Raw genomic sequence first — 15,114 nt, forward strand, 5'->3', positions numbered from 1 at the left:
TTGGCTCCCGGTATGTTTTTCTTTCACATTTTTTTTAACCACAAACTGTTTGTATGTAATCATGTGTCGTGCCTTTATTCGTGCTTGTTTGGTTTACTTTTGGTGATTTAGCAGTTTGCCTTTACCTCTTCCTGCTGATTTCAACATACACATATCACACCTGTGGGAATTTGTACATAGGCCTTGTATTTTTGGCAGCACCCCCTTTTTTTTTTTTTTTTTTTAGGTTTAGGAGTGATTTCGTTGTGTTTTTGTTTTTTTAATGTGGATTCCCTATTGTTTTATTAATCCACACACTTTTCTCACCCACAGAGGAACAGAGGCGTCGACAAGAGGTGGAGGATTGTGTTGGCCAGATGCGCCAACATGTCATTGGCATTCTTGTGGGCCTTGACCGGCTGTCTGGCATCCTTCGCCAGTAGTTTTTTTTTTTTATTTTCGTTTTCTAAATACATTTTTTTGTTCTAATATACGTTCTGGCTCATTCTTTTTTTCCAAAACAAAAATAGTTTTCCCTGACATAAGTAGACTCTTCCTGCAAGGATTTCCCTTTTTTAAAAGTTAGATTGTGTTTTGTATTTGTATGTTAAACAGCCACAAGAAACACATAACAGTAACAATGTCATTTCCCTTTTTGGGTGTAGTGTCAATTAGATATTTCGACATTTTACAGGTTCCTAGTTGGTGTGCAAGCTGCTTAGGCCAATCTTCAAAATCCAAAGGTTTGGACAGGCTTCCTTTTGGTGTGGGTTGGGAACCTGCAAACATATTTCAGTTTACATCAACTGGTGTCAGTACTGGATTACCCCTTAGTCAAATGTAAGGTGTGTTAACCTGGTTACACTTGCTGTTAACGTCCAAAAAAAGGAAGAACATTTCACTCTCCAAACATTTATTCACAACATATATGAGAAATCAAAGTGGTCACTCCCAAAAAAAAAAAACAGTGATAATCTCAAATACAACACATACAAATAAAATATTTAAATAAAAAAACAATCAAGAACTGGTTGACGAAGGACCATGCCAACATGATTCCACAAACATGGCGTTGCGATATGGGTTCCAGAATATATGCCCAAAATCACCAGATCCAGGTTTGGTAAGGGTAGCAGGAAGTAGTGAGCGTTGGAGTGGCAAAGATTATGTGAACAAACAGAAGATGGTGAAAAAAATAAAAATAAATTAGATGTTCGCAAACAAACACAAACACATTAGGTATAAACACTGTAGTTTTGGTCAAACTTACCTAAAAAATCTGGCCACCACATCATCGCGTATGGCCCCCCCACATACTGACCTCCGACCAACCTCGGGGGGGGCATCCTCAGGTAAGGCATCCTCTGGCTGCATTGGGACACCACTCCTTATGGCGATGTTGTGAAATATCCCACACAGGACCACAATTTTCGACACCATATCCGGCAAATACATGAGCTCGCCACCAGAGCGGTGGAGGCATCTGAATCGGCCTTTTAAAAGGCTGATACAGCGCTCCACCACTTGCCTGGTGGCTGTAAGTGCGGAATTATACTCACTTTGTGGGCCTGGTGTGGGAGCCAAATAAGGAGTGAGCAGCCAGGACATGCAAGGGTATCCACTGTCTCCTGTGAAAAATAAGAGACAACATCAGGAACACTGTGTATCAAGCTTAACATTGTTATGTACTAAAGGTCTCCACTTACCCAGAAGCCATGCATCACCAGCTTGTAGGTTGGTTAATTTCTGCCATATCCCTGATTGCCGGATGACGAAGGAGTCATGTGCACTTCCTGGTAATTTAGCATTCAGGGACAGGATCTGGAGGGAGGCATCACATACCACCATTACATTCAGGGAGTGATAGTGTTTCCTGTTTCTAAATATTGGCTCCAGCCGTGCTGGAGGCTGAAGTGGTATGTGAGTACCATCCACAACCCCTATGATGTGTGGGAAGCCAGCTATTTGGTAAAAATTGGCCTTGGCCACACTAAGGGCACCCATATCCAAAGGCATTTGAATAAAAATGATGGAGGTGCTTGAAAAGTGCCTCCATCACTGCCCTCAGGATCCGGGAAAAGGAGGATTGGGAGATGCCCGCCACTATTCCCACCGTTGTTTGAAATGATCCTGAGGCACAGAAATGTAACACCGCCATAAATTGCGTCAGTGGTGGTATTGCTGCTGGACTGTCAATTTGCCGCTCAAGATCACTTTCTATTAATGAGAGAGTGTCTATGATGATTTTGGGAGGTAGACAGTAGCGTCTTAAAACCTCATCATCGGGCATTCCAAAAAGGGTGACACGTGTTCGAAATATCTGGGGCCTTGCATGCCTACGATGCCTATGCCTGGGATGAGATTGTGGTTGGTCGGCTTCCGGGAGCATGGCCAGAACAATCCGCCCCAGATCAACCTGAAATTCAAAGATTTCAAAGTAAGGCTTTTGACCCACCCCAAAACTATATTAAAACAACTTAGCTTGATGATACCATCCATTGCTGCTTACATGCCGGGGTATTGTCATGATACGTCCAAACTGAAAATAAACACCAAAATTGCTTGACACATTTCACTCTGTGCATTTTTGTTTAAAAATTTTGTGCTAGACCAAAGTTAAAATATGCCAAACACCCATTTAGCAAAACCGCAAAGCGACATTTAACACAGTACATCAAAACGGGTCGAAATGTTGGCTCAAAAAGCGAAAGCTAAACCATCAAAAAGTTAGAATGATTATTAAGCTGTTTAAAATGCGCTAATTAGTTCGCTAATACAAGTCACAAGAGTAACTACTAAAAATGCGCTAATTAGTTCGCTAATACAAGTCACAAGAGTAACTACTAAAAATGCGCTAATTAGTTCACTAATACAAGATAAAAAATGGACTTACCAAGAGCAAATATCTAAGATGCAAAATCAAAAGGTCTTTGGGGTCGAAAATAAACAAAATCTAAAATAGAAAAAATTAGGGATCCAAAAATTACAAAATATACGAAACACAATGAAACAACAACTGAACAAAAGTTAGACTTCACAAAACTTACCAAATCAAGAAACGAGGTCCCAAAAATATAAACCAACAAAGATAACGGAAAAAAAAAACGCAAATCTAACCAACAAACGAATCTCCAACCGCCAACTCCTTTCTACGCAATCAATAAACTCCAGCCAAGATAACCTCCAACAATCCAAAAATGCCACCTCGACTTGAGACACACCAAGCCATAAATAGTGTTTCGTTTCCCGCACAAATTAAGGAGGGATCATAGGGCCGCACAATCAATGATGCGGCCGCAAAATAAGGACGCATGTATAAATACGTCACGAAAACACATTCAAATTCTGGTGTATTTCTTGTTTGGACCTCAGACATGGCGACAGACCAGGGAAAAAAAGGCCAAGAGTCAGGCGGTAAGTCTTTCATGCATTTTCTATCAACGATTAATTTGAAACATAAGATTAGGCAAATTGTGATTTTGTGAATTCTGTAAATTTACACAAATAGGTGAGGAGGATGACATGGAAGAGGCTGCTGGGCCCAGTATTCCGGCCAAAGCGGGCAAAAAAAAAAGGCAGCCACATTTCACAAGAAAGGAGATGGAGGTTTTCATCCAGAAGTGTGTGGACATCCTGCCACAGGCAGACAGGAATATGAGTCTAAGCCAGAAGTGGAGAATGTGGGAAGAGGTAGCCGTTGCTGTCAATAGAGTGGGTGATTATGTCCGTCTAGCCCGGGATGTCAAACGGCGGTAAGTAAACCCTTGCCCCCCCTAAAAACAAACCCCATTTTAAACCAAAGGATAATGGCTTCCATTTTTCCCCACAGATGGGGCGACTTCAAATATCGCCTAAAGCAAAAACTCGCGAACAGGGCTAGGCATGCAAGGGGGACAGGTGGGGGTCCCACCCCTGTGTCATTGGAGTTGACGGATTTAGAAGAGCTGGCACAGGGGTGTGTGCAGCCTGTGGAGGTGTTTGGCGTGTCCAACATGGATACGGACATGCCAGACTTTGCGGCTCCTCATGTTGGCCCAGGTAAGTATTGTGATGTCACCAACTCTGAAATGCTATTGTGCCAATATGTAGATTCTAATGTGACTCTTTTCTCATTTTTCCAACAGAGACACAGGCGGATGAGTCTGCTCCAGAGGGAAGCCTTGGCCGCAGAATTTCTGCTGGCTCTGCAGGGGAGGAACCAGTACATCCGGCTGAGGACCCTGCAGAAGCCAGTCCAGGGCGTGCCCCCTCGCAGGCAGTGGGCCTCCTCACAGAACTCAATTTAAAATCGGATTTCCATACGGAGATTCTGCAGAGGATGGACGCCAGTCTGATACGGGTGGCTGAGGCCCTGGAGCAAAATGCTGCGGCCAACGTGACCATTGGTCAGGCCCTGGCGGAAAATACCAGGGCCAACATCCGCATCGCCGATGCCCTGGAGCAGCTCGTTCACCAGCACATGGTGGAGCCGACCTCCCTTCCTGCTGGAACATCAGGATCCTCCACCTCTGGCACAACATCAGCCAATCCTCCAAATGTGCCTAGCCCTGTGCCTAGTCCAGAGGCCACAACATCTGCCTCTGGACAGGCCAGCCCGATGGCATCCCGGACCCGGTCTGGTGCCCACCCTCCCCCATCCAAACGGGTGAAAAAACGGTGACAGCAATGGCGACTTTTCCCACACTCCTTCTGTGCTTGGCTCATATTCCTTTCTGGTCAAAACTTCCCTCTCCTTTCTTGTGAAATGTTTTTAATTTATTTTTGTACGTTTATGTTATCAGTTATTGATTATTTATTTTTGATAAAAAGTATCTTTGCCAGAAAAAAACAAAACAAAATATTAGGCCAATTGGTTTGTGTTTAAACAATAAATTTATGTTAAAAATCTGACATTGTATTGTGACATTATTGTACAAATGGGTTACATTTAATCCTGGCCCTAAAGGCAAAAAAGGACACAAAAAACCATTTCATTTTTAAAAAAAAAAGGCCTCTTGAAGGAACGTTTAAAAAATCACATAACGATGCAAATTCCACATTAATAAAAAAAAGGGGAGCTAATTAAAACATGATGACATTATTGTCACAATAGGCCATAAACAACAAATTGAGGCCAAAAAAAACCTAAAAAAATGTACGCCAATTGATTGTGTAATCCTGACATTAGCAGATATGATTTCCACCTGCGTACGGTTTTGTGCTATCCCAATAAACTGCTTTCCAAACACATACCAAGCCGATTTTCAATACAACACTAATTGCTTTTGTGACCACCCGCGATTAATCGCTGCAACATCATGGAGTCCCGGGACGGAGGAGAAGGCCATCGCCAATGTGGTCGAGTAATCCAGACCCTAAACTGTGCGAGCATTTTGAAGGGAAAGAGGATGTTCCAGTGACGTATGTGACGGTCCGAACACATTTGACGTTCGCATCTGCTAATGTATGTACGCCCCAAAAACGCCTCACCACGCCTGCGTTTTTCCATCTCCACCCCCGTCAACACCCAAAAACGCCCTGTTCTGTCAATCACATTTGACATGTCACTTCCTGTACGCTATTTTAGGAACGAGAGAAAAAAAGCTCGCAATCTGCCGTATGCACATGCGCAGTGTAACACCGACGCATGCGCGGTTAGTCAACATCGGAACGCAACGAGCGTACTGTTGGTAACGTGCGGCTCTGAATGAGGGCCAAAGTTCTTAGAGTGAGCAAACAGAGTCCAGTGATTATTGTCCAGCTTGAGCAGACAGCAGTTGCTTGTAGAGAAGAGATTGTGAAGTTACATATCTTGTTTATACTTTGTCCAGATGGTCAGGTTTTTTGGATGGGTTCAGGTTAGAGTAGTCTCCTTCTGTTTAACGCCAAAATATGGATACAGTGCACTTGTAAAATTATGCACTTATTAATATTATGCACCAGCGGCCTCTCAATGAAAGTTAAATAGTGAATGCTGACATGTATGCAATGATTGCAAACAACCCCCAAAACCCACCCACTAAAATGGCAAGTAATAAAATTCCTAACACAAACAAACAATGAATACCACAAAGCTAAGAGGAACTTGGTCTAGTTACCAATACACTGTGCAGATAGTTTAGACAGAGACATACTGCAGCAGTGATGGAATTTACATAGATATATCTAGTAATCAGAAGATAACTGCAAACATCAGAATATACTTCCAGCAATGTTTGGTTTTAGATATACCTAGTAATCAGTAATGTATGTACAGTATATGGGACTTATTATTATTCTACTTTTCCAATATCTGTTATGCTGGGTTTACAGTGTGCATGAGATGACTGCTCCAGCCAGAGAGCACATACTTATGGAATGACTGTTGTCACAGCACACACACATACGTGTAACCTCAGCACATATGCATACACACACCCATGCTGTCCCAGCACACGTTATGTAGTCACAGCACACATGCACACACCCTGTAGTCACAGCACACATGCACACACCCTGTAGTCACAGCACACATGCACGCACCCTGTAGTCACAGCACACATGCACGCACCCAGGAGTCACAGCACACATGCACACACCCTGTAGTCACAGCACACATGCACGCACCCAGGAGTCACAGCACACATGCACACACCCTGTAGTCACAGCATACACCCTGGAGTCACAGCACACATGCACACACCCTGTTGTCACAGCACACATGCACACACCCTGGAGTCACAGCACACATGCACACACCCTGTAGTCACAGCACACATGCACACACCCTGTAGTCACAGCACACATGCACACAACCTGCAGTCACAGCACACATGCACACACCCTGTAGTCACAGCACAAATGCACACACCCTGTAGTCACAGCATACACCCTGGAGTCACAGCACACATGCACGCACCCTGGAGTCACAGCACAAATGCACACACCCTGTAGTCACAGCACACATGCACACACCCTGTAGTCACAGCACACATGCACACACCCTGTAGTCACAGCACACATGCACACACCCTGTAATCACAGCACACACCCTGTAGTCACAGCACACATGCACGCACCCTGGAGTTACAGCACAAATGCACACACCCTGTAGTCACAGCACACATGCACACACCCTGTAGTCACAGCACACATGCACACACCCTGTAATCACAGCACACACCCTGTAGTCACAGCACAAATGCACACACCCTGTAGTCACAGCACACATACACACACCCTGTAGTCACAGCACACATGCACACACCCTGTAGTCACAGCACACATACACACACCCTGTAGTCACAGCACACATGCACACACCCAGTAGTCTCAGCACACATGCACACACCCAGTAGTCTCAGCACACATGCACACACCCTGTAGTCACAGCACACATGCACACACCCTGTAGTCTCAGCACACATGCATGCACCCTGTTGTCACAGCACACATGCACTCACCCTGTAGTCACAGCACAAATGCACACACCCTATAGTCACAGCACAAATGCACGCACCCTGTAGTCACAGCACACATGCACGCACCCTGTAGTCTCAGCACACATGCACGCACCCTGTAGTCACAGCTCACATGCACGCACCCTGTAGTCACAGCACACATGCACGCACCCTGTAGTCACAGCTCACATGCACGCACCCTGTAGTCACAGCACACATGCACGCACCCTGGAGTCACAGCACACATGCACGCACCCTGTAGTCTCAGCACACATGCACGCACCCTGTAGTCACAGCACAAATGCACGCACCCTGTAGTCACAGCACACATGCACGCACCCTGTAGTCACAGCACACATGCACGCACCCTGTAGTCACAGCACAAATGCACGCACCCTGTAGTCACAGCACACATGCACGCACCCTGTAGTCACAGCACACATGCACGCACCCTGTAGTCTCAGCACACATGCACGCACCCTGTAGTCACAGCACACATGCGCGCACCCTGTAGTCACAGCACACATGCGCGCACCCTGTAGTCACAGCACACATGCGCGCACCCTGGAGTCACAGCACACATGCACGCACCCTGTAGTCACAGCACACATGCGCGCACCCTGGAGTCACAGCACACATGCGCGCACCCTGTAGTCACAGCACACATGCACGCACCCTGTAGTCACAGCACACATGCACGCACCCTGTAGTCACAGCACACATGCACGCACCCTGTAGTCACAGCACACATGCACGCACCCTGTAGTCTCAGCACACATGCACACACCCTGTAGTCACAGCACACACCCTGGCCCTTTGATGGGGGCCTGACCGCCTGACCAATCTCCACGATGCTTCTAGGGCTTTCTGCCCTTACCTACCTGTGGCCTAGCCTGACTTACCCTCGTCCAAGGCCTAGCCCCGAACTACAAAGATCATGGCCTAACGCCGACAGCAACAACTCCTACGGCCTTGTGCTGAATTACAATGATGCATGGCCTAGCACTGGATTAACATGCCCCACGGTCCAGCGCCGACCTTACAATGACAAATGGCCTAGCGCCGGATTAACATGCCCCACGGCCTAGCGCCAACTTTACAATGACAAACGGCCTAGCGCCGGATTAACATGCCCCACGGCCTAGCGCCGACTTTACAATGACACACGGGCTAGTGCCGGATTAACATGCCCCACGGCCGAGCGACGACTTTACAATGATAAATGGCCTAGTGCTGGATTAACATGCCTCACGGCCTAGCGCCGACTTTACAATGACACATGGCCTAGCTCCGGATTAACATGCCCCACGGCCTAGTACCGAACCTGGTGGTCTAGGTCCTGGGGCCTTTGGCTGAGCCGAGCTTGGCCGAGCCTCTGCGGTGTCTTCGCCGGTGGTGGGACAACCGCCACCTCCGGGCTTCCTGAAGCCTTCACCTTGGCAGCAGTGGCCGGGGATAGCTCTTTTTCAATGTTCACTGCTACCCCAGGACTTCCGGTGTCTTCCCCGGCTCCACTCCTGGTGGGATTTGGTTGGCAACTCTTCCCCTGGCAGGCAGCCTGTGTAAGCTCTTTTTCAATGCCCAACGCCCTGCGGGACTTCCGTCATCGTCTTCATTCTTCTATGTTCAGGAGCTCTTCACCACTCCGTCCCGGCCGTTGCACCCCCCTCTCCCCCCTCGCGCCAGCTAATTCAAGCTGGCGCCAGAAGGGGGAAATGCCGTGGCGAGCTGTGATTGGCTTGCCGCAGCCATCCCCTATTGGTCGCCAGATTGTGCGCCCTCATTGGTGCACAGTCGGCACCAACTTCAAATGGGCATGTACTGATTGGCTGAGTCTGAATCCACCAGGATTTGGACTCGGCATCATGCACTTGGAGCAGTGGTGGCAATCCACCACTACCTCCACACTCACTGTGCCAGATGGGGGGCGGGATCATGACCGATCCCGGCCCACTGCTGGACCCCGCCAGACCTTTGGGCAGGGTCGGGATCCCCCTGGATCCCACCCCGATGCCCGGGGCCACCTCCAACCCAAGGCACCCCCACCATCCAGGTGTGGAAGGTGAGGATGCCTAGTAGCAGGGCTAGTGACCGCACTGGTACAATCGGCCCTGCTACACTATTGTACCATGATAGCAGCTGTGATAGCAATAGTGTCACCCCCCCTATCTGCTGCCTAACCCTAATAGTAGCCTAGCCCCAAGGTACAGTAACACTAATATGGTCTGTTGACATTGTTACTACATACCATGACAGGGAAACATACACAGCCCACCCTTAGCCCACCCAGAGCCCTGCTGGAGTGGTGGCTGCCAGAATGAGCCTATTGGCACTACTCCATGGTAGTCCTGTGTACAATGTGTTTTACAGAGTCAGTACTTGGCTGGGCTTTATTTCCTGATAATGAGTTATTGGAGGCAGTGTCTATGTCCTCATCTGCTCGCATTAAGCCCAGTAACTTCCTTATTCTCCATTTATAACCCACTGTGATCATATCACTCAGCAGATCCTGTATGTCTCAGTCACCCTGCTGCCCTCATTGCAGTATCTACAGTCTCAGGCTTGTGACCACCTCCCTCTGTTACCCCTGCTGTGCCAGTGACTGCCAGACCCATACCAGGCAACTATCTGAGGCCACCTGTGCACCTTCCCTACCACCTGGCTCCATTCTGGAAGATGGAAACCTGCACCCGCTGCACAGACACTAATGGGAGACAGACTGTACATTACTGACAGGTACAGACAATGCAGCTGTGAGAGAGAGAGAGACATATAATGTGTGTATTGTAGCTGAGGAATAAGCATTACTAAGGGTCAGTACAGAGTTATACAGTAATACTTGTAATAACTGATATAAGATATTCAATGTGTGTAAAGCCACGAGACAGGTACTGTATGTCTCATGTTTAACTTATTATCTTATGTGTAACAGGTCATAAATAGTGCCTTATTACATCCCCTCTCACAGTCCTCACATAACCTCACACATTGTCTCTCACAACCTCCTGACATGTGGCCGACATTCCTGTGTGACTGGATCATGCAGCCAACCAAGAAACTCTGCATTCTGGGCCTGATTCAGACCCGGTCGCAAGCGCTGAGCGCTCACAACCGGGTCGATGGTGGCCCAGAGCGCATGCACATGCCGGAGCTGGCTCCATCATGAGCATGCGCGAGATCCGGATAGTCACAGGCAATCCGTCGCTCCGGGTCTCGCACCATAGGGGGCGTGCTGTCGATATTGAGTGGCAGCACACCCCCTTTGGTGGGCGGGCTGGGGGGTGACTGCCCAAACGGAGGCGTTCCCATGAGAACGCCTACCATTTGGGGCCGGCCCCACTGACATCACAAGTGATGTCAGAGAGATTCCGGCTCTGTTAGAGCCGAAATCTCTCTGGGGCTTGCGGACACGAGACCCTACCACAAGGGTCTCGTCGCAAGCCCGATGGTCGCGATGGTCTTGACCATCGCGGCCATCATCATGGCCGCTCGCTATAGCTGTGGGTGGTCACCCACAGCTATGCGAGCGGCCAGGAGGCCGTTCTAAAAAAAAGAAAACCCTGCTCTGATTCAGAGCGAGCACTATGTCAGAGATACCGACTCTGAATCAGGGCCTCTGGCCGGACCAAAATGCAATATATAGCACCTATCCTTGTGTATCTTTGCCTATTTCCCTATAGATTGTAAGCTTGCAAGCAGGGCCCTCTGACCTCTATGTATGTCTGTTATTACCCTGTTTTGTTCTATAAATGTTTGGGCTGTCCCGGTGAGGCAGTTTCAAGTATTTTTCACATTTGTGAATGATGTTTGAATGCTCTGCACATGCGGCGATCAGCATTGGTGACGTCGGCCCGACGCTGATCTGGGGGCTGCAGTCTGTAAGGAGAATGAAAAGATGGAGGAATCGTCATTTCTACATACTTTTCATGTAACTAACTTGAGAGAAAACAAAAGTTCTGCAGGGCTCTCTATAGCTACTGTATAATGAATACAAAATGCTGGAGAAAAGCCATATTATTGTTTATTAAATAGACCCTTAGTGGTATATTTACTAAGAATCGAGAATGGTCGAGTTTAATTTTTTTTAATCTCGATTTGCATCGCCGAATCTCGGGTGATTTTCCCATTTTTCATCTCGCAAATTTAGTAAGTGAGTTTAGCTGAGAGTGAGATGGCCGATGGTGAAGCAGATCGAGATATCTCCCTTGAGTTGCAAGTGAAGATGAGATTACTCACCTAACATTGCAGTGTTTTCTCTCTGCAAATCTCTCCTGAGCTAGCAGCCTGCACATATCAGTGAGATATATCAGTGAGATATGTGCTGGCTGCTTGTGTGTTAAGACCTGTAAAAAACGGGTTAAATGTTTTAAAAAAAAAATTACATAGGGTCCCCCCCCTAAAGCCTAACCAGCCCCAGACTTGCCAGCCTGTCCTGGTACCTAAAATTATGGGGAACAAAACAAGTAGGGTTATGGAAGTGTAGCGGGTATGTTATTAGCATGTTATGGGAGTGTGGTGGGCATGTTATAGACATGTTATGGAAGTGTCACGGGCATGTTATAGGCATGTTATGGAAGTGTCGCGGGCATGTTATAGTCATGTTATGGAAGTGTAGGGGTATGTTATTAGCATGTTATGGGAGTGTGGTGGGCATGTTATAGGCATGTTATGGAAGTGTCACGGGCATGTTATAGGCATGTTATGGAAGTGTCGCGGGCATGTTATAGTCATGTTATGGAAGTGTAGGGGTATGTTATTAGCATGTTATGGGAGTGTGGTGGGCATGTTATAGGCATGTTATGGAAGTGTCACGGGTATGTTATAGGCATGTTATGGAAGTGTCACGGGCATCTTATAGGTATGTTATGGGAGTGTGGTGGGCATGTTATAGGCATGTTAAGGAAGTGTCGCGGGCATGTTATAGGCATGTTATGGAAGTGTCACGGGCATGTTATAGGCATGTTATGGGAGTGTCTCGGGCATGTTAAAGGCATGTTATGGAAGTGTTGTGGGCATTTTATAGGCATGTTATGGAAGTGTCGCAGGCATGTTATGGGCATGTTATGGAAGTGTCGCGGGCATGTTATAGGCATGTTATGGGAGTGTCATGGGCATGTTATAGTCATGTTAGGGAAGTATTGCGGGCATGTTACAGTCATGTTATGGAAGTGTTGCAGGCATGTTATAGGCATGTTATGGGAGTGTCATGGGCATGTTATAGTCATGTTATGGGAGTGTTGCGGGCATGTTATAGGCATGTATGGAAGTGTCGCAGGCGGGCATGTTATAGTAATGTTATGGAAGTTTCGCAGGCATGTTATAGGCATGCTATGGGAGTGGCGCGGGCATGTTATGAGAGTCTCGGGGGCATGTTATAGTCATGTTATGGAAGTGTCGCGGGCTTGTTATAGGCATATTATGGGAGTGTAATGGGCATGTTATTGGCATGTTATGGGAATGTCGTAGGCATGTTATAGGCATGTTATGGGAGTGTCACAGGAATGTTATAGGCATGTTATGGAAGTGTCGTGGGCTTGTTATAGGCATGTTAATGGAGTATCACGGGCATGTTATAAGCATGTTATGGGCATGTCGCAGGCATGTTATGGGAGTGTCATGGGCATGTTATTGGCATGTTAAGGGAGAGTTGCAGGCATGTTATAGGCATGTTATGGGAGTGTCTCAGGCATGTTATAGGCATGTTATGGGAGTGCCGTGGGCATGTTATAGGCATGTTATGGAAGTATTGCGGGCATGTTATAGGCATGTTATGGGAATGTTGCGGGCATGTTATAGGCTTGTTATGGAAGTATTGCAGGCATGTTATAGGCATGTTATGGGAATGTTGCGGGCATGTTATAGGCATGTTATGGAAGTGTCACGGGCATATTATAGGCATGTTATGGGAGTGTCACAGGCATGTTATAGGCATGTTATGGGAGTGTTGTGGGCATGTTATAGGCATGTTATGGGAGTGTCACCGGCTTGTTATAGGCATGTTATAGGCATGTAATGGGAGTGTCGCGGGCATGTTATAGGCATGTTATGGGAGTGTCACGGGTATGTTATAGGGCTTGTTATGGGTGTGTCTCGGGCATGTTATAGGCATGTTATTGGAGTGTCGCGGGCATGTTATAGGGCTTGTTATGGGAGTGTCTCGGGCATGTTATAGGCATGTTATGGGAGTGTCACGGGCATGTTATAGTCATGATATGGAAGTGTCACAGGCTTGTTATAGGCATGTTATGGGAGTGTCGGGGGCATGTTATCGGCATGTTATGGAAGTGTCGGGGGCATGTTATTGGCATGTTATGGAAGTGTCGCGGGCATGTTATAGGCATGTAATGGAAGTGCCACAAGCTTGTTATAGACATGTTATGGGAGTCTCATGTTATTCCCACACTGTGTTGCCTGTTTTTAAATTACCCCAAACTTTTTCTTCAAGTGTCAATACATAGCCCGCGGCCCCCAATCTCGTCCCGCTCTTGCCCCCTCCCTGGTCTGAGGCCCCCCCACCAGTGGCGTAACTTCATCCCAGGTGCCCGGAGGCAAGATAAATGTTGGTGCCCCTCCCCCCCAAACTAAAATGTACCACCCCCCAGCACGTATGCCAGCCCCAGCTGCCGCCGCCCCCCTTATGCAGTTCCTTTTATTTAATGTAGTGCTCCCCAGTAATGGTCCCCCTATGCAGTACATCCAGTAGTGAGCACCCGGTAGTTGCCCCCAGTAGTGAGGCCCCTTGTAGTTGCCCCCAGTAGTGAGCCCCCTGTAGTTGCCCCCAGTAGTGAGGCCCCTGTAGTAGCCCCTAGTAGTTGCCCCAGTAGTGAGCAACCTTGTAGTTGCCCCCAGTAGTGAGGCCCCTGTAGTTACCCCCAGTAGTGAGTCCCCTGTAGTTACCCCCAGTAGTGAGCACCCTGTAGTTGCCCCCAGTAGTGAGGCCCCTGTAGTTGCCCCCAGTAGTGAGGACACTGTAGTTGTCCCCAGTAGTGAGCCCCTGTAGTTGCCCCCAGTAGTGAGGCTCCTGTAGTTGCCCCCAGTAGTGAGTCCCTGTAGTTGCCCCCATTAGTAGGCCCCTGTAGTTGCCCCCAGTAGTGAGCCCCTGTAGTTGCCCCCAGTAGTAGGCCCCTGTAGTTGCCCCCAGTAGTGAGCCCCTGTAGTTACCCCCAGTAGTGAGGCCCCTGTATTTACCCCCAGTAGTAGGCCCCTTTAGTTGCCCCAGTAGTGAGCCCCTGTAGTTGCCCCCAGTAGTAGGCCCCTGTAGTTGCCCCCAGTAGTGAGCCCCTGTAGTTACCCCCAGTAGTGAGGCCCGTGTAGTTACCCCCAGTAGTAGGCCCCTGTAGTTGCCCCCAGTAGTGAGCCCCTGTAGTTGCCCCCAGTAGTAGGCCCCTGTAGTTGCCCCCGGTAGTGAGCCCCTGTAGTTGCCCCCGATAGTAGGCCCCTGTAGTTGCCCCCAGTAGTGATGGCCCCCACCTCGCGCGCACACACACAAAAAAAACAAACAAACAAACACTTACCTTATACCCGCTCCAGTGCTGCTGCCGTCCATCCCCGGCGTCTGCTCCTCGGCACTATGGGAGTGACGTCATTACGTCACTCCCATAGTACACTGCGGGGCCCGGAAGATGGAGGGAGCTCCGTCCTACGGCTACCGCCAGGAGGATAGGAGCCGGGCGCCCGCTGGTAACACACTCAGTGGGCGCCCGGCAAATGGAGGGTT

The sequence above is a fragment of the Taudactylus pleione genome, unplaced genomic scaffold, assembly GCF_031769625.1.
Source record: "Taudactylus pleione unplaced genomic scaffold, aTauple2 ptg001565l, whole genome shotgun sequence".
In the NCBI taxonomy this organism is placed as follows: Eukaryota; Metazoa; Chordata; class Amphibia; order Anura; family Myobatrachidae; genus Taudactylus; species Taudactylus pleione.